We start from the raw sequence: 17,106 nt of genomic DNA on the forward strand, positions 1-17,106 counted from the left end.
TGTTTTAGAGCTGCCTGTAAACGGTAGACCACCTGACACCTCAAATAAAAATGATTGGCTTTCCAGTTCGTTTTTTTTTTAAGTTTCTTCTTCTCTTGTGTTTAAATGACTGTGGTTACTGCCTTTATAATAGAAGCTTAAGCTAAAAAGCTTACAGCACCTAGTATTCCCAGGCAGTCTGCCATCCAAGTACTAACTAGGCCCAACTCTTCTTCGCTTCCGAGATCAGACGAGATCGGGCTTTCAAGGAGTGGTATGGCCGTAAGCAATCACTGCGGGCTGTAGAAGACTATTTCTAAATACTCTTCTAAGAGTAATACTTGTTTTAGAGCTGCCTGTAAACGGTAGACCACCTGACACCTCAAATGAAAATGATTGGCTTTCCAGTTCGTTTTTTTTTGTTGTTGTTTTTTTTTTCTTAAGTTTTCTTCTTCTCTTGTGTTTACATGACTGTGGTTACTGCCTTTATAATAGAAGCTTAAGCTAAAAAGCTTACAGCACCTAGTATTCCCAGGCAGTCTCCCATCCAAGTACTAACTAGGCCCAACTCTTCTTCGCTTCCGAGATCAGACGAGATCGGGCTTTCAAGGAGTGGTATGGCCGTAAGCAATCACTGCGGGCTGTAGAAGACTATTTCTAAATACTCTTCTAAGAGCAATACTTGTTTTAGAGCTGCCTGTAAACGGTAGACCACCTGACACCTCAAATGAAAATGATTGGCTTTCCAGTTCGTTTTTTTTTTAAGTTTCTTCTTCTCTTGTGTTTAAATGACTGTGGTTACTGCCTTTATAATAGAAGCTTAAGCTAAAAAGCTTACAGCACCTAGTATTCCCAGGAAGTCTCCCATCCAAGTACTAACTAGGCCCAACTCTTCTTCGCTTCCGAGATCAGACGAGATCGGGCTTTAAAGGAGTGGTATGGCCGTAAGCAATCACTGCGGGCTGTAGAAGACTATTTCTAAATACTCTTCTAAGAGTAATACTTGTTTTAGAGCTGCCTGTAAACGGTAGACCACCTGACACCTCAAATGAAAATGATTGGCTTTCCAGTTCGTTTTTTTTTTAAGTTTCTTCTTCTCTTGTGTTTAAATGACTGTGGTTACTGCCTTTATAATAGAAGCTTAAGCTAAAAAGCTTACAGAACCTAGTATTCCCAGGCAGTCTCCCATCCAAGTACTAACTAGGCCCAACTCTTCTTCGCTTCCGAGATCAGACGAGATCGGGCTTTCAAGGAGTGGTATGGCCGTAAGCGATCACTGCGGGCTGTAGAAGACTATTTCTATATACTCTTCTAAGAGTAATACTTGTTTTAGAGCTGCCTGTAAACGGTAGACCACCTGACACCTCAAATAAAAATGATTGGCTTTCCAGTTCGTTTTTTTTTTAAGTTTCTTCTTCTCTTGTGTTTAAATGACTGTGGTTACTGCCTTTATAATAGAAGCTTAAGCTAAAAAGCTTACAGCACCTAGTATTCCCAGGCAGTCTGCCATCCAAGTACTAACTAGGCCCAACTCTTCTTCGCTTCCGAGATCAGACGAGATCGGGCTTTCAAGGAGTGGTATGGCCGTAAGCAATCACTGCGGGCTGTAGAAGACTATTTCTAAATACTCTTCTAAGAGTAATACTTGTTTTAGAGCTGCCTGTAAACGGTAGACCACCTGACACCTCAAATGAAAATGATTGGCTTTCCAGTTCGTTTTTTTTTGTTGTTGTTTTTTTTTTCTTAAGTTTTCTTCTTCTCTTGTGTTTACATGACTGTGGTTACTGCCTTTATAATAGAAGCTTAAGCTAAAAAGCTTACAGCACCTAGTATTCCCAGGCAGTCTCCCATCCAAGTACTAACTAGGCCCAACTCTTCTTCGCTTCCGAGATCAGACGAGATCGGGCTTTCAAGGAGTGGTATGGCCGTAAGCGATCACTGCTGGCTGTAGAAGACTATTTCTATATACTCTTCTAAGAGCAATACTTGTTTTAGAGCTGCCTGTAAACGGTAGACCACCTGACACCTCAAATAAAAATGATTGGCTTTCCAGTTCGTTTTTTTTTTAAGTTTCTTCTTCTCTTGTGTTTAAATGACTGTGGTTACTGCCTTTATAATAGAAGCTTAAGCTAAAAAGCTTACAGCACCTAGTATTCCCAGGAAGTCTCCCATCCAAGTACTAACTAGGCCCAACTCTTCTTCGCTTCCGAGATCAGACGAGATCGGGCTTTCAAGGAGTGGTATGGCCGTAAGCAATCACTGCGGGCTGTAGAAGACTATTTCTAAATACTCTTCTAAGAGTAATACTTGTTTTAGAGCTGCCTGTAAACGGTAGACCACCTGACACCTCAAATGAAAATGATTGGCTTTCCAGTTCGTTTTTTTTTGTTGTTGTTTTTTTTTTCTTAAGTTTTCTTCTTCTCTTGTGTTTACATGACTGTGGTTACTGCCTTTATAATAGAAGCTTAAGCTAAGAAGCTTACAGCACCTAGTATTCCCAGGCAGTCTCCCATCCAAGTACTAACTAGGCCCAACTCTTCTTCGCTTCCGAGATCAGACGAGATCGGGCTTTCAAGGAGTGGTATGGCCGTAAGCGATCACTGCTGGCTGTAGAAGACTATTTCTATATACTCTTCTAAGAGCAATACTTGTTTTAGAGCTGCCTGTAAACGGTAGACCACCTGACACCTCAAATAAAAATGATTGGCTTTCCAGTTCGTTTTTTTTTTAAGTTTCTTCTTCTCTTGTGTTTAAATGACTGTGGTTACTGCCTTTATAATAGAAGCTTAAGCTAAAAAGCTTACAGCACCTAGTATTCCCAGGAAGTCTCCCATCCAAGTACTAACTAGGCCCAACTCTTCTTCGCTTCCGAGATCAGACGAGATCGGGCTTTCAAGGAGTGGTATGGCCGTAAGCAATCACTGCGGGCTGTAGAAGACTATTTCTAAATACTCTTCTAAGAGTAATACTTGTTTTAGAGCTGCCTGTAAACGGTAGACCACCTGACACCTCAAATGAAAATGATTGGCTTTCCAGTTCGTTTTTTTTTTAAGTTTCTTCTTCTCTTGTGTTTAAATGACTGTGGTTACTGCCTTTATAATAGAAGCTTAAGCTAAAAAGCTTACACACCTAGTATTCCCAGGAAGTCTCCCATCCAAGTACTAACTAGGCCCAACTCTTCTTCGCTTCCGAGATCAGACGAGATCGGGCTTTCAAGGAGTGGTATGGCCGTAAGCAATCACTGCGGGCTGTAGAAGACTATTTCTAAATACTCTTCTAAGAGTAATACTTGTTTTAGAGCTGCCTGTAAACGGTAGACCACCTGACACCTCAAATGAAAATGATTGGCTTTCCAGTTCGTTTTTTTTTTAAGTTTCTTCTTCTCTTGTGTTTAAATGACTGTGGTTACTGCCTTTATAATAGAAGCTTAAGCTAAAAAGCTTACAGCACCTAGTATTCCCAGGAAGTCTCCCATCCAAGTACTAACTAGGCCCAACTCTTCTTCGCTTCCGAGATCAGACGAGATCGGGCTTTCAAGGAGTGGTATGGCCGTAAGCAATCACTGCGGGCTGTAGAAGACTATTTCTAAATACTCTTCTAAGAGTAATACTTGTTTTAGAGCTGCCTGTAAACGGTAGACCACCTGACACCTCAAATGAAAATGATTGGCTTTCCAGTTCGTTTTTTTTTGTTGTTGTTTTTTTTTTCTTAAGTTTTCTTCTTCTCTTGTGTTTACATGACTGTGGTTACTGCCTTTATAATAGAAGCTTAAGCTAAGAAGCTTACAGCACCTAGTATTCCCAGGCAGTCTCCCATCCAAGTACTAACTAGGCCCAACTCTTCTTCGCTTCCGAGATCAGACGAGATCGGGCTTTCAAGGAGTGGTATGGCCGTAAGCGATCACTGCTGGCTGTAGAAGACTATTTCTATATACTCTTCTAAGAGCAATACTTGTTTTAGAGCTGCCTGTAAACGGTAGACCACCTGACACCTCAAATAAAAATGATTGGCTTTCCAGTTCGTTTTTTTTTTAAGTTTCTTCTTCTCTTGTGTTTAAATGACTGTGGTTACTGCCTTTATAATAGAAGCTTAAGCTAAAAAGCTTACAGCACCTAGTATTCCCAGGAAGTCTCCCATCCAAGTACTAACTAGGCCCAACTCTTCTTCGCTTCCGAGATCAGACGAGATCGGGCTTTCAAGGAGTGGTATGGCCGTAAGCAATCACTGCGGGCTGTAGAAGACTATTTCTAAATACTCTTCTAAGAGTAATACTTGTTTTAGAGCTGCCTGTAAACGGTAGACCACCTGACACCTCAAATGAAAATGATTGGCTTTCCAGTTCGTTTTTTTTTTTTAGTTTCTTCTTCTCTTGTGTTTAAATGACTGTGGTTACTGCCTTTATAATAGAAGCTTAAGCTAAAAAGCTTACAGCACCTAGTATTCCCAGGAAGTCTCCCATCCAAGTACTAACTAGGCCCAACTCTTCTTCGCTTCCGAGATCAGACGAGATCGGGCTTTCAAGGAGTGGTATGGCCGTAAGCAATCACTGCGGGCTGTAGAAGACTATTTCTAAATACTCTTCTAAGAGTAATACTTGTTTTAGAGCTGCCTGTAAACGGTAGACCACCTGACACCTCAAATGAAAATGATTGGCTTTCCAGTTCGTTTTTTTTTGTTGTTGTTTTTTTTTTCTTAAGTTTTCTTCTTCTCTTGTGTTTACATGACTGTGGTTACTGCCTTTATAATAGAAGCTTAAGCTAAAAAGCTTACAGCACCTAGTATTCCCAGGCAGTCTCCCATCCAAGTACTAACTAGGCCCAACTCTTCTTCGCTTCCGAGATCAGACGAGATCGGGCTTTCAAGGAGTGGTATGGCCGTAAGCGATCACTGCTGGCTGTAGAAGACTATTTCTATATACTCTTCTAAGAGCAATACTTGTTTTAGAGCTGCCTGTAAACGGTAGACCACCTGACACCTCAAATAAAAATGATTGGCTTTCCAGTTCGTTTTTTTTTTAAGTTTCTTCTTCTCTTGTGTTTAAATGACTGTGGTTACTGCCTTTATAATAGAAGCTTAAGCTAAAAAGCTTACAGCACCTAGTATTCCCAGGAAGTCTCCCATCCAAGTACTAACTAGGCCCAACTCTTCTTCGCTTCCGAGATCAGACGAGATCGGGCTTTCAAGGAGTGGTATGGCCGTAAGCAATCACTGCGGGCTGTAGAAGACTATTTCTAAATACTCTTCTAAGAGTAATACTTGTTTTAGAGCTGCCTGTAAACGGTAGACCACCTGACACCTCAAATGAAAATGATTGGCTTTCCAGTTCGTTTTTTTTTGTTGTTGTTTTTTTTTTCTTAAGTTTTCTTCTTCTCTTGTGTTTACATGACTGTGGTTACTGCCTTTATAATAGAAGCTTAAGCTAAAAAGCTTACAGCACCTAGTATTCCCAGGCAGTCTCCCATCCAAGTACTAACGAGGCCCAACTCTTCTTCGCTTCCGAGATCAGACGAGATCGGGCTTTCAAGGAGTGGTATGGCCGTAAGCGATCACTGCTGGCTGTAGAAGACTATTTCTATATAATCTTCTAAGAGTAATACTTGTTTTAGAGCTGCCTGTAAACGGTAGACCACCTGACACCTCAAATAAAAATGATTGGCTTTCCAGTTCGTTTTTTTTTTAAGTTTCTTCTTCTCTTGTGTTTAAATGACTGTGGTTACTGCCTTTATAATAGAAGCTTAAGCTAAAAAGCTTACAGCACCTAGTATTCCCAGGCAGTGTCCCATCCAAGTACTAACTAGGCCCAACTCTTCTTCGCTTCCGAGATCAGACGAGATCGGGCTTTCAAGGAGTGGTATGGCCGTAAGCGATCACTGCGGGCTGTAGAAGACTATTTCTAAATACTCTTCTAAGAGTAATACTTGTTTTAGAGCTGCCTGTAAACGGTAGACCACCTGACACCTCAAATGAAAATGATTGGCTTTCCAGTTCGTTTTTTTTTGTTGTTTTTTTTTTCTTAAGTTTTCTTCTTCTCTTGTGTTTACATGACTGTGGTTACTGCCTTTATAATAGAAGCTTAAGCTAAAGAGCTTACAGCACCTAGTATTCCCAGGCAGTCTCCCATCCAAGTACTAACTAGGCCCAACTCTTCTTCGCTTCCGAGATCAGACGAGATCGGGCTTTCAAGGAGTGGTATGGCCGTAAGCGATCACTGCGGGCTGTAGAAGACTATTTCTATATACTCTTCTAAGAGTAATACTTGTTTTAGAGCTGCCTGTAAACGGTAGACCACCTGACACCTCAAATGAAAATGATTGGCTTTCCAGTTCGTTTTTTTTTTAAGTTTCTTCTTCTCTTGTGTTTAAATGACTGTGGTTACTGCCTTTATAATAGAAGCTTAAGCTAAAAAGCTTACAGAACCTAGTATTCCCAGGCAGTCTCCCATCCAAGTACTAACTAGGCCCAACTCTTCTTCGCTTCCGAGATCACACGAGATCGGGCTTTCAAGGAGTGGTATGGCCGTAAGCGATCACTTCGGGCTGTAGAAGACTATTTCTATATACTCTTCTAAGAGTAATACTTGTTTTAGAGCTGCCTGTAAACGGTAGACCACCTGACACCTCAAATAAAAATGATTGGCTTTCCAGTTCGTTTTTTTTTTTAAGTTTCTTCTTCTCTTGTGTTTAAATGACTGTGGTTACTGCCTTTATAATAGAAGCTTAAGCTAAAAAGCTTACAGCACCTAGTATTCCCAGGCAGTCTCCCATCCAAGTACTAACTAGGCCCAACTCTTCTTCGCTTCCGAGATCAGACGAGATCGGGCTTTCAAGGAGTGGTATGGCCGTAAGCAATCACTGCGGGCTGTAGAAGACTATTTCTAAATACTCTTCTAAGAGTAATACTTGTTTTAGAGCTGCCTGTAAACGGTAGACCACCTGACACCTCAAATGAAAATGATTGGCTTTCCAGTTCGTTTTTTTTTGTTGTTGTTTTTTTTTTTCTTAAGTTTTCTTCTTCTCTTGTGTTTAAATGACTGTGGTTACTGCCTTTATAATAGAAGCTTAAGCTAAAAAGCTTACAGCACCTAGTATTCCCAGGCAGTCTCCCATCCAAGTACTAACTAGGCCCAACTCTTCTTCGCTTCCGAGATCAGACGAGATCGGGCTTTCAAGGAGTGGTATGGCCGTAAGCGATCACTGCTGGCTGTAGAAGACTATTTCTATATACTCTTCTAAGAGTAATACTTGTTTTAGAGCTGCCTGTAAACGGTAGACCACCTGACACCTCAAATAAAAATGATTGGCTTTCCAGTTCGTTTTTTTTTTAAGTTTCTTCTTCTCTTGTGTTTAAATGACTGTGGTTACTGCCTTTATAATAGAAGCTTAAGCTAAAAAGCTTACAGCACCTAGTATTCCCAGGCAGTCTCCCATCCAAGTACTAACTAGGCCCAACTCTTCTTCGCTTCCGAGATCAGACGAGATCGGGCTTTCAAGGAGTGGTATGGCCGTAAGCGATCACTGCTGGCTGTAGAAGACTATTTCTATATACTCTTCTAAGAGTAATACTTGTTTTAGAGCTGCCTGTAAACGGTAGACCACCTGACACCTCAAATAAAAATGATTGGCTTTCCAGTTCGTTTTTTTTTTAAGTTTCTTCTTCTCTTGTGTTTAAATGACTGTGGTTACTGCCTTTATAATAGAAGCTTAAGCTAAAAAGCTTACAGCACCTAGTATTCCCAGGCAGTCTCCCATCCAAGTACTAACTAGGCCCAACTCTTCTTCGCTTCCGAGATCAGACGAGATCGGGCTTTCAAGGAGTGGTATGGCCGTAAGCGATCACTGCTGGCTGTAGAAGACTATTTCTATATACTCTTCTAAGAGTAATACTTGTTTTAGAGCTGCCTGTAAACGGTAGACCACCTGACACCTCAAATAAAAATGATTGGCTTTCCAGTTCGTTTTTTTTTTAAGTTTCTTCTTCTCTTGTGTTTAAATGACTGTGGTTACTGCCTTTATAATAGAAGCTTAAGCTAAAAAGCTTACAGCACCTAGTATTCCCAGGCAGTCTCCCATCCAAGTACTAACTAGGCCCAACTCTTCTTCGCTTCCGAGATCAGACGAGATCGGGCTTTCAAGGAGTGGTATGGCCGTAAGCGATCACTGCTGGCTGTAGAAGACTATTTCTATATACTCTTCTAAGAGTAATACTTGTTTTAGAGCTGCCTGTAAACGGTAGACCACCTGACACCTCAAATAAAAATGATTGGCTTTCCAGTTCGTTTTTTTTTTAAGTTTCTTCTTCTCTTGTGTTTAAATGACTGTGGTTACTGCCTTTATAATAGAAGCTTAAGCTAAAAAGCTTACAGCACCTAGTATTCCCAGGCAGTCTCCCATCCAAGTACTAACTAGGCCCAACTCTTCTTCGCTTCCGAGATCAGACGAGATCGGGCTTTCAAGGAGTGGTATGGCCGTAAGCGATCACTGCGGGCTGTAGAAGACTATTTCTAAATACTCTTCTAAGAGTAATACTTGTTTTAGAGCTGCCTGTAAACGGTAGACCACCTGACACCTCAAATAAAAATGATTGGCTTTCCAGTTCGTTTTTTTTTTAAGTTTCTTCTTCTCTTGTGTTTAAATGACTGTGGTTACTGCCTTTATAATAGAAGCTTAAGCTAAAAAGCTTACAGCACCTAGTATTCCCAGGCAGTCTCCCATCCAAGTACTAACTAGGCCCAACTCTTCTTCGCTTCCGAGATCAGACGAGATCGGGCTTTCAAGGAGTGGTATGGCCGTAAGCGATCACTGCTGGCTGTAGAAGACTATTTCTATATACTCTTCTAAGAGTAATACTTGTTTTAGAGCTGCCTGTAAACGGTAGACCACCTGACACCTCAAATAAAAATGATTGGCTTTCCAGTTCGTTTTTTTTTTTAAGTTTCTTCTTCTCTTGTGTTTAAATGACTGTGGTTACTGCCTTTATAATAGAAGCTTAAGCTAAAAAGCTTACAGCACCTAGTATTCCCAGGCAGTCTCCCATCCAAGTACTAACTAGGCCCAACTCTTCTTCGCTTCCGAGATCAGACGAGATCGGGCTTTCAAGGAGTGGTATGGCCGTAAGCGATCACTGCTGGCTGTAGAAGACTATTTCTATATACTCTTCTAAGAGTAATACTTGTTTTAGAGCTGCCTGTAAACGGTAGACCACCTGACACCTCAAATAAAAATGATTGGCTTTCCAGTTCGTTTTTTTTTTAAGTTTCTTCTTCTCTTGTGTTTAAATGACTGTGGTTACTGCCTTTATAATAGAAGCTTAAGCTAAAAAGCTTACAGCACCTAGTATTCCCAGGCAGTCTCCCATCCAAGTACTAACTAGGCCCAACTCCTCTTCGCTTCCGAGATCAGACGAGATCGGGCTTTCAAGGAGTGGTATGGCCGTAAGCGATCACTGCGGGCTGTAGAAGACTATTTCTAAATACTCTTCTAAGAGTAATACTTGTTTTAGAGCTGCCTGTAAACGGTAGACCACCTGACACCTCAAATAAAAATGATTGGCTTTCCAGTTCGTTTTTTTTTTAAGTTTCTTCTTCTCTTGTGTTTAAATGACTGTGGTTACTGCCTTTATAATAGAAGCTTAAGCTAAAAAGCTTACAGCACCTAGTATTCCCAGGCAGTCTCCCATCCAAGTACTAACTAGGCCCAACTCTTCTTCGCTTCCGAGATCAGACGAGATCGGGCTTTCAAGGAGTGGTATGGCCGTAAGCGATCACTGCGGGCTGTAGAAGACTATTTCTAAATACTCTTCTAAGAGTAATACTTGTTTTAGAGCTGCCTGTAAACGGTAGACCACCTGACACCTCAAATAAAAATGATTGGCTTTCCAGTTCGTTTTTTTTTTAAGTTTCTTCTTCTCTTGTGTTTAAATGACTGTGGTTACTGCCTTTATAATAGAAGCTTAAGCTAAAAAGCTTACAGCACCTAGTATTCCCAGGCAGTCTCCCATCCAAGTACTAACTAGGCCCAACTCTTCTTCGCTTCCGAGATCAGACGAGATCGGGCTTTCAAGGAGTGGTATGGCCGTAAGCGATCACTGCTGGCTGTAGAAGACTATTTCTATATACTCTTCTAAGAGTAATACTTGTTTTAGAGCTGCCTGTAAACGGTAGACCACCTGACACCTCAAATAAAAATGATTGGCTTTCCAGTTCGTTTTTTTTTTAAGTTTCTTCTTCTCTTGTGTTTAAATGACTGTGGTTACTGCCTTTATAATAGAAGCTTAAGCTAAAAAGCTTACAGCACCTAGTATTCCCAGGCAGTCTCCCATCCAAGTACTAACTAGGCCCAACTCTTCTTCGCTTCCGAGATCAGACGAGATCGGGCTTTCAAGGAGTGGTATGGCCGTAAGCGATCACTGCTGGCTGTAGAAGACTATTTCTATATACTCTTCTAAGAGTAATACTTGTTTTAGAGCTGCCTGTAAACGGTAGACCACCTGACACCTCAAATAAAAATGATTGGCTTTCCAGTTCGTTTTTTTTTTAAGTTTCTTCTTCTCTTGTGTTTAAATGACTGTGGTTACTGCCTTTATAATAGAAGCTTAAGCTAAAAAGCTTACAGCACCTAGTATTCCCAGGCAGTCTCCCATCCAAGTACTAACTAGGCCCAACTCTTCTTCGCTTCCGAGATCAGACGAGATCGGGCTTTCAAGGAGTGGTATGGCCGTAAGCGATCACTGCGGGCTGTAGAAGACTATTTCTAAATACTCTTCTAAGAGTAATACTTGTTTTAGAGCTGCCTGTAAACGGTAGACCACCTGACACCTCAAATAAAAATGATTGGCTTTCCAGTTCGTTTTTTTTTGTTGTTGTTTTTTTTTTCTTAAGTTTTCTTCTTCTCTTGTGTTTAAATGACTGTGGTTACTGCCTTTATAATAGAAGCTTAAGCTAAAAAGCTTACAGCACCTAGTATTCCCAGGCAGTCTCCCATCCAAGTACTAACTAGGCCCAACTCTTCTTCGCTTCCGAGATCAGACGAGATCGGGCTTTCAAGGAGTGGTATGGCCGTAAGCAATCACTGCGGGCTGTAGAAGACTATTTCTAAATACTCTTCTAAGAGTAATACTTGTTTTAGAGCTGCCTGTAAACGGTAGACCACCTGACACCTCAAATGAAAATGATTGGCTTTCCAGTTCGTTTTTTTTTGTTGTTGTTTTTTTTTTCTTAAGTTTTCTTCTTCTCTTGTGTTTACATGACTGTGGTTACTGCCTTTATAATAGAAGCTTAAGCTAAAGAGCTTACAGCACCTAGTATTCCCAGGCAGTCTCCCATCCAAGTACTAACTAGGCCCAACTCTTCTTCGCTTCCGAGATCAGACGAGATCGGGCTTTCAAGGAGTGGTATGGCCGTAAGCGATCACTGCGGGCTGTAGAAGACTATTTCTATATACTCTTCTAAGAGTAATACTTGTTTTAGAGCTGCCTGTAAACGGTAGACCACCTGACACCTCAAATGAAAATGATTGGCTTTCCAGTTCGTTTTTTTTTTAAGTTTCTTCTTCTCTTGTGTTTAAATGACTGTGGTTACTGCCTTTATAATAGAAGCTTAAGCTAAAAAGCTTACAGAACCTAGTATTCCCAGGCAGTCTCCCATCCAAGTACTAACTAGGCCCAACTCTTCTTCGCTTCCGAGATCAGACGAGATCGGGCTTTCAAGGAGTGGTATGGCCGTAAGCGATCACTGTGGGCTGTAGAAGACTATTTCTATATACTCTTCTAAGAGTAATACTTGTTTTAGAGCTGCCTGTAAACGGTAGACCACCTGACACCTCAAATAAAAATGATTGGCTTTCCAGTTCGTTTTTTTTTTAAGTTTCTTCTTCTCTTGTGTTTAAATGACTGTGGTTACTGCCTTTATAATAGAAGCTTAAGCTAAAAAGCTTACAGCACCTAGTATTCCCAGGCAGTCTCCCATCCAAGTACTAACTAGGCCCAACTCTTCTTCGCTTCCGAGATCAGACGAGATCGGGCTTTCAAGGAGTGGTATGGCCGTAAGCAATCACTGCGGGCTGTAGAAGACTATTTCTAAATACTCTTCTAAGAGTAATACTTGTTTTAGAGCTGCCTGTAAACGGTAGACCACCTGACACCTCAAATGAAAATGATTGGCTTTCCAGTTCGTTTTTTTTTTAAGTTTCTTCTTCTCTTGTGTTTAAATGACTGTGGTTACTGCCTTTATAATAGAAGCTTAAGCTAAAAAGCTTACAGAACCTAGTATTCCCAGGCAGTCTCCCATCCAAGTACTAACTAGGCCCAACTCTTCTTCGCTTCCGAGATCAGACGAGATCGGGCTTTCAAGGAGTGGTATGGCCGTAAGCGATCACTGTGGGCTGTAGAAGACTATTTCTATATACTCTTCTAAGAGTAATACTTGTTTTAGAGCTGCCTGTAAACGGTAGACCACCTGACACCTCAAATAAAAATGATTGGCTTTCCAGTTCGTTTTTTTTTTAAGTTTCTTCTTCTCTTGTGTTTAAATGACTGTGGTTACTGCCTTTATAATAGAAGCTTAAGCTAAAAAGCTTACAGCACCTAGTATTCCCAGGCAGTCTCCCATCCAAGTACTAACTAGGCCCAACTCTTCTTCGCTTCCGAGATCAGACGAGATCGGGCTTTCAAGGAGTGGTATGGCCGTAAGCGATCACTGCGGGCTGTAGAAGACTATTTCTAAATACTCTTCTAAGAGTAATACTTGTTTTAGAGCTGCCTGTAAACGGTAGACCACCTGACACCTCAAATAAAAATGATTGGCTTTCCAGTTCGTTTTTTTTTGTTGTTGTTTTTTTTTTCTTAAGTTTTCTTCTTCTCTTGTGTTTAAATGACTGTGGTTACTGCCTTTATAATAGAAGCTTAAGCTAAAAAGCTTACAGCACCTAGTATTCCCAGGCAGTCTCCCATCCAAGTACTAACTAGGCCCAACTCTTCTTCGCTTCCGAGATCAGACGAGATCGGGCTTTCAAGGAGTGGTATGGCCGTAAGCAATCACTGCGGGCTGTAGAAGACTATTTCTAAATACTCTTCTAAGAGTAATACTTGTTTTAGAGCTGCCTGTAAACGGTAGACCACCTGACACCTCAAATGAAAATGATTGGCTTTCCAGTTCGTTTTTTTTTGTTGTTGTTTTTTTTTTCTTAAGTTTTCTTCTTCTCTTGTGTTTACATGACTGTGGTTACTGCCTTTATAATAGAAGCTTAAGCTAAAGAGCTTACAGCACCTAGTATTCCCAGGCAGTCTCCCATCCAAGTACTAACTAGGCCCAACTCTTCTTCGCTTCCGAGATCAGACGAGATCGGGCTTTCAAGGAGTGGTATGGCCGTAAGCGATCACTGCGGGCTGTAGAAGACTATTTCTATATACTCTTCTAAGAGTAATACTTGTTTTAGAGCTGCCTGTAAACGGTAGACCACCTGACACCTCAAATGAAAATGATTGGCTTTCCAGTTCGTTTTTTTTTTAAGTTTCTTCTTCTCTTGTGTTTAAATGACTGTGGTTACTGCCTTTATAATAGAAGCTTAAGCTAAAAAGCTTACAGAACCTAGTATTCCCAGGCAGTCTCCCATCCAAGTACTAACTAGGCCCAACTCTTCTTCGCTTCCGAGATCAGACGAGATCGGGCTTTCAAGGAGTGGTATGGCCGTAAGCGATCACTGTGGGCTGTAGAAGACTATTTCTATATACTCTTCTAAGAGTAATACTTGTTTTAGAGCTGCCTGTAAACGGTAGACCACCTGACACCTCAAATAAAAATGATTGGCTTTCCAGTTCGTTTTTTTTTTAAGTTTCTTCTTCTCTTGTGTTTAAATGACTGTGGTTACTGCCTTTATAATAGAAGCTTAAGCTAAAAAGCTTACAGCACCTAGTATTCCCAGGCAGTCTCCCATCCAAGTACTAACTAGGCCCAACTCTTCTTCGCTTCCGAGATCAGACGAGATCGGGCTTTCAAGGAGTGGTATGGCCGTAAGCAATCACTGCGGGCTGTAGAAGACTATTTCTAAATACTCTTCTAAGAGTAATACTTGTTTTAGAGCTGCCTGTAAACGGTAGACCACCTGACACCTCAAATGAAAATGATTGGCTTTCCAGTTCGTTTTTTTTTTAAGTTTCTTCTTCTCTTGTGTTTAAATGACTGTGGTTACTGCCTTTATAATAGAAGCTTAAGCTAAAAAGCTTACAGAACCTAGTATTCCCAGGCAGTCTCCCATCCAAGTACTAACTAGGCCCAACTCTTCTTCGCTTCCGAGATCAGACGAGATCGGGCTTTCAAGGAGTGGTATGGCCGTAAGCGATCACTGTGGGCTGTAGAAGACTATTTCTATATACTCTTCTAAGAGTAATACTTGTTTTAGAGCTGCCTGTAAACGGTAGACCACCTGACACCTCAAATAAAAATGATTGGCTTTCCAGTTCGTTTTTTTTTTAAGTTTCTTCTTCTCTTGTGTTTAAATGACTGTGGTTACTGCCTTTATAATAGAAGCTTAAGCTAAAAAGCTTACAGCACCTAGTATTCCCAGGCAGTCTCCCATCCAAGTACTAACTAGGCCCAACTCTTCTTCGCTTCCGAGATCAGACGAGATCGGGCTTTCAAGGAGTGGTATGGCCGTAAGCAATCACTGCGGGCTGTAGAAGACTATTTCTAAATACTCTTCTAAGAGTAATACTTGTTTTAGAGCTGCCTGTAAACGGTAGACCACCTGACACCTCAAATGAAAATGATTGGCTTTCCAGTTCGTTTTTTTTTGTTGTTGTTTTTTTTTTCTTAAGTTTTCTTCTTCTCTTGTGTTTAAATGACTGTGGTTACTGCCTTTATAATAGAAGCTTAAGCTAAAAAGCTTACAGCACCTAGTATTCCCAGGCAGTCTCCCATCCAAGTACTAACTAGGCCCAACTCTTCTTCGCTTCCGAGATCAGACGAGATCGGGCTTTCAAGGAGTGGTATGGCCGTAAGCGATCACTGCGGGCTGTAGAAGACTATTTCTATATACTCTTCTAAGAGTAATACTTGTTTTAGAGCTGCCTGTAAACGGTAGACCACCTGACACCTCAAATGAAAATGATTGGCTTTCCAGTTCGTTTTTTTTTTAAGTTTCTTCTTCTCTTGTGTTTAAATGACTGTGGTTACTGCCTTTATAATAGAAGCTTAAGCTAAAAAGCTTACAGAACCTAGTATTCCCAGGCAGTCTCCCATCCAAGTACTAACTAGGCCCAACTCTTCTTCGCTTCCGAGATCAGACGAGATCGGGCTTTCAAGGAGTGGTATGGCCGTAAGCGATCACTGTGGGCTGTAGAAGACTATTTCTATATACTCTTCTAAGAGTAATACTTGTTTTAGAGCTGCCTGTAAACGGTAGACCACCTGACACCTCAAATAAAAATGATTGGCTTTCCAGTTCGTTTTTTTTTTAAGTTTCTTCTTCTCTTGTGTTTAAATGACTGTGGTTACTGCCTTTATAATAGAAGCTTAAGCTAAAAAGCTTACAGCACCTAGTATTCCCAGGCAGTCTCCCATCCAAGTACTAACTAGGCCCAACTCTTCTTCGCTTCCGAGATCAGACGAGATCGGGCTTTCAAGGAGTGGTATGGCCGTAAGCAATCACTGCGGGCTGTAGAAGACTATTTCTAAATACTCTTCTAAGAGTAATACTTGTTTTAGAGCTGCCTGTAAACGGTAGACCACCTGACACCTCAAATGAAAATGATTGGCTTTCCAGTTCGTTTTTTTTTTAAGTTTCTTCTTCTCTTGTGTTTAAATGACTGTGGTTACTGCCTTTATAATAGAAGCTTAAGCTAAAAAGCTTACAGAACCTAGTATTCCCAGGCAGTCTCCCATCCAAGTACTAACTAGGCCCAACTCTTCTTCGCTTCCGAGATCAGACGAGATCGGGCTTTCAAGGAGTGGTATGGCCGTAAGCGATCACTGTGGGCTGTAGAAGACTATTTCTATATACTCTTCTAAGAGTAATACTTGTTTTAGAGCTGCCTGTAAACGGTAGACCACCTGACACCTCAAATAAAAATGATTGGCTTTCCAGTTCGTTTTTTTTTTAAGTTTCTTCTTCTCTTGTGTTTAAATGACTGTGGTTACTGCCTTTATAATAGAAGCTTAAGCTAAAAAGCTTACAGCACCTAGTATTCCCAGGCAGTCTCCCATCCAAGTACTAACTAGGCCCAACTCTTCTTCGCTTCCGAGATCAGACGAGATCGGGCTTTCAAGGAGTGGTATGGCCGTAAGCGATCACTGCGGGCTGTAGAAGACTATTTCTAAATACTCTTCTAAGAGTAATACTTGTTTTAGAGCTGCCTGTAAACGGTAGACCACCTGACACCTCAAATAAAAATGATTGGCTTTCCAGTTCGTTTTTTTTTGTTGTTGTTTTTTTTTTCTTAAGTTTTCTTCTTCTCTTGTGTTTAAATGACTGTGGTTACTGCCTTTATAATAGAAGCTTAAGCTAAAAAGCTTACAGCACCTAGTATTCCCAGGCAGTCTCCCATCCAAGTACTAACTAGGCCCAACTCTTCTTCGCTTCCGAGATCAGACGAGATCGGGCTTTCAAGGAGTGGTATGGCCGTAAGCAATCACTGCGGGCTGTAGAAGACTATTTCTAAATACTCTTCTAAGAGTAATACTTGTTTTAGAGCTGCCTGTAAACGGTAGACCACCTGACACCTCAAATGAAAATGATTGGCTTTCCAGTTCGTTTTTTTTTGTTGTTGTTTTTTTTTTCTTAAGTTTTCTTCTTCTCTTGTGTTTACATGACTGTGGTTACTGCCTTTATAATAGAAGCTTAAGCTAAAGAGCTTACAGCACCTAGTATTCCCAGGCAGTCTCCCATCCAAGTACTAACTAGGCCCAACTCTTCTTCGCTTCCGAGATCAGACGAGATCGGGCTTTCAAGGAGTGGTATGGCCGTAAGCGATCACTGCGGGCTGTAGAAGACTATTTCTATATACTCTTCTAAGAGTAATACTTGTTTTAGAGCTGCCTGTAAACGGTAGACCACCTGACACCTCAAATGAAAATGATTGGCTTTCCAGTTCGTTTTTTTTTTAAGTTTCTTCTTCTCTTGTGTTTAAATGACTGTG

The 17,106-nt window shown here is 41.0% G+C and overlaps 40 non-coding genes and 12 pseudogenes across 40 annotated transcripts; all 52 read right to left on the reverse strand.

Annotated features, from left to right (window-relative positions):
* Positions 1–148: 148 nt before the first annotated feature.
* Positions 149–267, reverse strand: LOC136683672 (5S ribosomal RNA; annotated as a pseudogene).
* A 222-nt stretch (positions 268–489) lies between these two features.
* On the reverse strand, positions 490–608 carry LOC136683403 (5S ribosomal RNA). Its single transcript, XR_010798977.1, has one exon. It is a non-coding gene; the product is annotated as a 5S ribosomal RNA (ribosomal RNA).
* A 202-nt stretch (positions 609–810) lies between these two features.
* Positions 811–929, reverse strand: LOC136683501 (5S ribosomal RNA). The gene has a single exon (XR_010799070.1). It is a non-coding gene; the product is annotated as a 5S ribosomal RNA (ribosomal RNA).
* A 202-nt stretch (positions 930–1,131) lies between these two features.
* On the reverse strand, positions 1,132–1,250 carry LOC136683054 (5S ribosomal RNA; annotated as a pseudogene).
* Positions 1,251–1,452: 202 nt separating this feature from the next.
* Positions 1,453–1,571, reverse strand: LOC136683673 (5S ribosomal RNA; annotated as a pseudogene).
* Positions 1,572–1,793: 222 nt separating this feature from the next.
* LOC136683404 (5S ribosomal RNA) lies at positions 1,794–1,912 on the reverse strand. Its single transcript, XR_010798978.1, has one exon. It is a non-coding gene; the product is annotated as a 5S ribosomal RNA (ribosomal RNA).
* A 202-nt stretch (positions 1,913–2,114) lies between these two features.
* LOC136683424 (5S ribosomal RNA) lies at positions 2,115–2,233 on the reverse strand. The gene has a single exon (XR_010798998.1). It is a non-coding gene; the product is annotated as a 5S ribosomal RNA (ribosomal RNA).
* A 222-nt stretch (positions 2,234–2,455) lies between these two features.
* LOC136683405 (5S ribosomal RNA) lies at positions 2,456–2,574 on the reverse strand. The gene has a single exon (XR_010798979.1). It is a non-coding gene; the product is annotated as a 5S ribosomal RNA (ribosomal RNA).
* Positions 2,575–2,776: 202 nt separating this feature from the next.
* LOC136683436 (5S ribosomal RNA) lies at positions 2,777–2,895 on the reverse strand. Its single transcript, XR_010799009.1, has one exon. It is a non-coding gene; the product is annotated as a 5S ribosomal RNA (ribosomal RNA).
* Positions 2,896–3,097: 202 nt separating this feature from the next.
* Positions 3,098–3,215, reverse strand: LOC136683158 (5S ribosomal RNA; annotated as a pseudogene).
* Positions 3,216–3,417: 202 nt separating this feature from the next.
* LOC136683447 (5S ribosomal RNA) lies at positions 3,418–3,536 on the reverse strand. The gene has a single exon (XR_010799020.1). It is a non-coding gene; the product is annotated as a 5S ribosomal RNA (ribosomal RNA).
* Positions 3,537–3,758: 222 nt separating this feature from the next.
* LOC136683406 (5S ribosomal RNA) lies at positions 3,759–3,877 on the reverse strand. Its single transcript, XR_010798980.1, has one exon. It is a non-coding gene; the product is annotated as a 5S ribosomal RNA (ribosomal RNA).
* Positions 3,878–4,079: 202 nt separating this feature from the next.
* On the reverse strand, positions 4,080–4,198 carry LOC136683459 (5S ribosomal RNA). The gene has a single exon (XR_010799031.1). It is a non-coding gene; the product is annotated as a 5S ribosomal RNA (ribosomal RNA).
* A 203-nt stretch (positions 4,199–4,401) lies between these two features.
* On the reverse strand, positions 4,402–4,520 carry LOC136683471 (5S ribosomal RNA). The gene has a single exon (XR_010799042.1). It is a non-coding gene; the product is annotated as a 5S ribosomal RNA (ribosomal RNA).
* Positions 4,521–4,742: 222 nt separating this feature from the next.
* On the reverse strand, positions 4,743–4,861 carry LOC136683407 (5S ribosomal RNA). Its single transcript, XR_010798981.1, has one exon. It is a non-coding gene; the product is annotated as a 5S ribosomal RNA (ribosomal RNA).
* Positions 4,862–5,063: 202 nt separating this feature from the next.
* On the reverse strand, positions 5,064–5,182 carry LOC136683483 (5S ribosomal RNA). The gene has a single exon (XR_010799053.1). It is a non-coding gene; the product is annotated as a 5S ribosomal RNA (ribosomal RNA).
* Positions 5,183–5,404: 222 nt separating this feature from the next.
* Positions 5,405–5,523, reverse strand: LOC136683126 (5S ribosomal RNA; annotated as a pseudogene).
* Positions 5,524–5,725: 202 nt separating this feature from the next.
* On the reverse strand, positions 5,726–5,844 carry LOC136683660 (5S ribosomal RNA). The gene has a single exon (XR_010799221.1). It is a non-coding gene; the product is annotated as a 5S ribosomal RNA (ribosomal RNA).
* Positions 5,845–6,063: 219 nt separating this feature from the next.
* LOC136683408 (5S ribosomal RNA) lies at positions 6,064–6,182 on the reverse strand. The gene has a single exon (XR_010798982.1). It is a non-coding gene; the product is annotated as a 5S ribosomal RNA (ribosomal RNA).
* Positions 6,183–6,384: 202 nt separating this feature from the next.
* LOC136683153 (5S ribosomal RNA) lies at positions 6,385–6,503 on the reverse strand (annotated as a pseudogene).
* Positions 6,504–6,706: 203 nt separating this feature from the next.
* On the reverse strand, positions 6,707–6,825 carry LOC136683409 (5S ribosomal RNA). The gene has a single exon (XR_010798983.1). It is a non-coding gene; the product is annotated as a 5S ribosomal RNA (ribosomal RNA).
* Positions 6,826–7,048: 223 nt separating this feature from the next.
* Positions 7,049–7,167, reverse strand: LOC136683410 (5S ribosomal RNA). The gene has a single exon (XR_010798984.1). It is a non-coding gene; the product is annotated as a 5S ribosomal RNA (ribosomal RNA).
* A 202-nt stretch (positions 7,168–7,369) lies between these two features.
* Positions 7,370–7,488, reverse strand: LOC136683411 (5S ribosomal RNA). The gene has a single exon (XR_010798985.1). It is a non-coding gene; the product is annotated as a 5S ribosomal RNA (ribosomal RNA).
* A 202-nt stretch (positions 7,489–7,690) lies between these two features.
* On the reverse strand, positions 7,691–7,809 carry LOC136683412 (5S ribosomal RNA). The gene has a single exon (XR_010798986.1). It is a non-coding gene; the product is annotated as a 5S ribosomal RNA (ribosomal RNA).
* A 202-nt stretch (positions 7,810–8,011) lies between these two features.
* LOC136683414 (5S ribosomal RNA) lies at positions 8,012–8,130 on the reverse strand. Its single transcript, XR_010798988.1, has one exon. It is a non-coding gene; the product is annotated as a 5S ribosomal RNA (ribosomal RNA).
* Positions 8,131–8,332: 202 nt separating this feature from the next.
* On the reverse strand, positions 8,333–8,451 carry LOC136683415 (5S ribosomal RNA). Its single transcript, XR_010798989.1, has one exon. It is a non-coding gene; the product is annotated as a 5S ribosomal RNA (ribosomal RNA).
* Positions 8,452–8,653: 202 nt separating this feature from the next.
* On the reverse strand, positions 8,654–8,772 carry LOC136683416 (5S ribosomal RNA). Its single transcript, XR_010798990.1, has one exon. It is a non-coding gene; the product is annotated as a 5S ribosomal RNA (ribosomal RNA).
* Positions 8,773–8,975: 203 nt separating this feature from the next.
* Positions 8,976–9,094, reverse strand: LOC136683417 (5S ribosomal RNA). The gene has a single exon (XR_010798991.1). It is a non-coding gene; the product is annotated as a 5S ribosomal RNA (ribosomal RNA).
* A 202-nt stretch (positions 9,095–9,296) lies between these two features.
* LOC136682950 (5S ribosomal RNA) lies at positions 9,297–9,415 on the reverse strand. The gene has a single exon (XR_010798734.1). It is a non-coding gene; the product is annotated as a 5S ribosomal RNA (ribosomal RNA).
* Positions 9,416–9,617: 202 nt separating this feature from the next.
* Positions 9,618–9,736, reverse strand: LOC136683418 (5S ribosomal RNA). Its single transcript, XR_010798992.1, has one exon. It is a non-coding gene; the product is annotated as a 5S ribosomal RNA (ribosomal RNA).
* A 202-nt stretch (positions 9,737–9,938) lies between these two features.
* On the reverse strand, positions 9,939–10,057 carry LOC136683419 (5S ribosomal RNA). The gene has a single exon (XR_010798993.1). It is a non-coding gene; the product is annotated as a 5S ribosomal RNA (ribosomal RNA).
* Positions 10,058–10,259: 202 nt separating this feature from the next.
* On the reverse strand, positions 10,260–10,378 carry LOC136683420 (5S ribosomal RNA). Its single transcript, XR_010798994.1, has one exon. It is a non-coding gene; the product is annotated as a 5S ribosomal RNA (ribosomal RNA).
* Positions 10,379–10,580: 202 nt separating this feature from the next.
* Positions 10,581–10,699, reverse strand: LOC136683421 (5S ribosomal RNA). Its single transcript, XR_010798995.1, has one exon. It is a non-coding gene; the product is annotated as a 5S ribosomal RNA (ribosomal RNA).
* Positions 10,700–10,921: 222 nt separating this feature from the next.
* Positions 10,922–11,040, reverse strand: LOC136683422 (5S ribosomal RNA). Its single transcript, XR_010798996.1, has one exon. It is a non-coding gene; the product is annotated as a 5S ribosomal RNA (ribosomal RNA).
* A 222-nt stretch (positions 11,041–11,262) lies between these two features.
* Positions 11,263–11,381, reverse strand: LOC136683423 (5S ribosomal RNA). The gene has a single exon (XR_010798997.1). It is a non-coding gene; the product is annotated as a 5S ribosomal RNA (ribosomal RNA).
* A 202-nt stretch (positions 11,382–11,583) lies between these two features.
* On the reverse strand, positions 11,584–11,702 carry LOC136683055 (5S ribosomal RNA; annotated as a pseudogene).
* A 202-nt stretch (positions 11,703–11,904) lies between these two features.
* On the reverse strand, positions 11,905–12,023 carry LOC136683425 (5S ribosomal RNA). Its single transcript, XR_010798999.1, has one exon. It is a non-coding gene; the product is annotated as a 5S ribosomal RNA (ribosomal RNA).
* A 202-nt stretch (positions 12,024–12,225) lies between these two features.
* On the reverse strand, positions 12,226–12,344 carry LOC136683056 (5S ribosomal RNA; annotated as a pseudogene).
* Positions 12,345–12,546: 202 nt separating this feature from the next.
* On the reverse strand, positions 12,547–12,665 carry LOC136683426 (5S ribosomal RNA). Its single transcript, XR_010799000.1, has one exon. It is a non-coding gene; the product is annotated as a 5S ribosomal RNA (ribosomal RNA).
* A 222-nt stretch (positions 12,666–12,887) lies between these two features.
* On the reverse strand, positions 12,888–13,006 carry LOC136683427 (5S ribosomal RNA). Its single transcript, XR_010799001.1, has one exon. It is a non-coding gene; the product is annotated as a 5S ribosomal RNA (ribosomal RNA).
* A 222-nt stretch (positions 13,007–13,228) lies between these two features.
* On the reverse strand, positions 13,229–13,347 carry LOC136683428 (5S ribosomal RNA). Its single transcript, XR_010799002.1, has one exon. It is a non-coding gene; the product is annotated as a 5S ribosomal RNA (ribosomal RNA).
* A 202-nt stretch (positions 13,348–13,549) lies between these two features.
* On the reverse strand, positions 13,550–13,668 carry LOC136683057 (5S ribosomal RNA; annotated as a pseudogene).
* Positions 13,669–13,870: 202 nt separating this feature from the next.
* On the reverse strand, positions 13,871–13,989 carry LOC136683429 (5S ribosomal RNA). The gene has a single exon (XR_010799003.1). It is a non-coding gene; the product is annotated as a 5S ribosomal RNA (ribosomal RNA).
* A 202-nt stretch (positions 13,990–14,191) lies between these two features.
* LOC136683058 (5S ribosomal RNA) lies at positions 14,192–14,310 on the reverse strand (annotated as a pseudogene).
* A 202-nt stretch (positions 14,311–14,512) lies between these two features.
* On the reverse strand, positions 14,513–14,631 carry LOC136683430 (5S ribosomal RNA). Its single transcript, XR_010799004.1, has one exon. It is a non-coding gene; the product is annotated as a 5S ribosomal RNA (ribosomal RNA).
* A 222-nt stretch (positions 14,632–14,853) lies between these two features.
* LOC136683431 (5S ribosomal RNA) lies at positions 14,854–14,972 on the reverse strand. The gene has a single exon (XR_010799005.1). It is a non-coding gene; the product is annotated as a 5S ribosomal RNA (ribosomal RNA).
* A 202-nt stretch (positions 14,973–15,174) lies between these two features.
* On the reverse strand, positions 15,175–15,293 carry LOC136683059 (5S ribosomal RNA; annotated as a pseudogene).
* Positions 15,294–15,495: 202 nt separating this feature from the next.
* LOC136683432 (5S ribosomal RNA) lies at positions 15,496–15,614 on the reverse strand. The gene has a single exon (XR_010799006.1). It is a non-coding gene; the product is annotated as a 5S ribosomal RNA (ribosomal RNA).
* A 202-nt stretch (positions 15,615–15,816) lies between these two features.
* On the reverse strand, positions 15,817–15,935 carry LOC136683060 (5S ribosomal RNA; annotated as a pseudogene).
* Positions 15,936–16,137: 202 nt separating this feature from the next.
* Positions 16,138–16,256, reverse strand: LOC136683433 (5S ribosomal RNA). The gene has a single exon (XR_010799007.1). It is a non-coding gene; the product is annotated as a 5S ribosomal RNA (ribosomal RNA).
* Positions 16,257–16,478: 222 nt separating this feature from the next.
* Positions 16,479–16,597, reverse strand: LOC136683435 (5S ribosomal RNA). The gene has a single exon (XR_010799008.1). It is a non-coding gene; the product is annotated as a 5S ribosomal RNA (ribosomal RNA).
* A 222-nt stretch (positions 16,598–16,819) lies between these two features.
* LOC136683437 (5S ribosomal RNA) lies at positions 16,820–16,938 on the reverse strand. Its single transcript, XR_010799010.1, has one exon. It is a non-coding gene; the product is annotated as a 5S ribosomal RNA (ribosomal RNA).
* Positions 16,939–17,106: the final 168 nt, after the last annotated feature.

This window comes from Hoplias malabaricus, unplaced genomic scaffold, assembly GCF_029633855.1.
Source record: "Hoplias malabaricus isolate fHopMal1 unplaced genomic scaffold, fHopMal1.hap1 scaffold_69, whole genome shotgun sequence".
Taxonomy (NCBI): domain Eukaryota; kingdom Metazoa; phylum Chordata; class Actinopteri; order Characiformes; family Erythrinidae; genus Hoplias; species Hoplias malabaricus.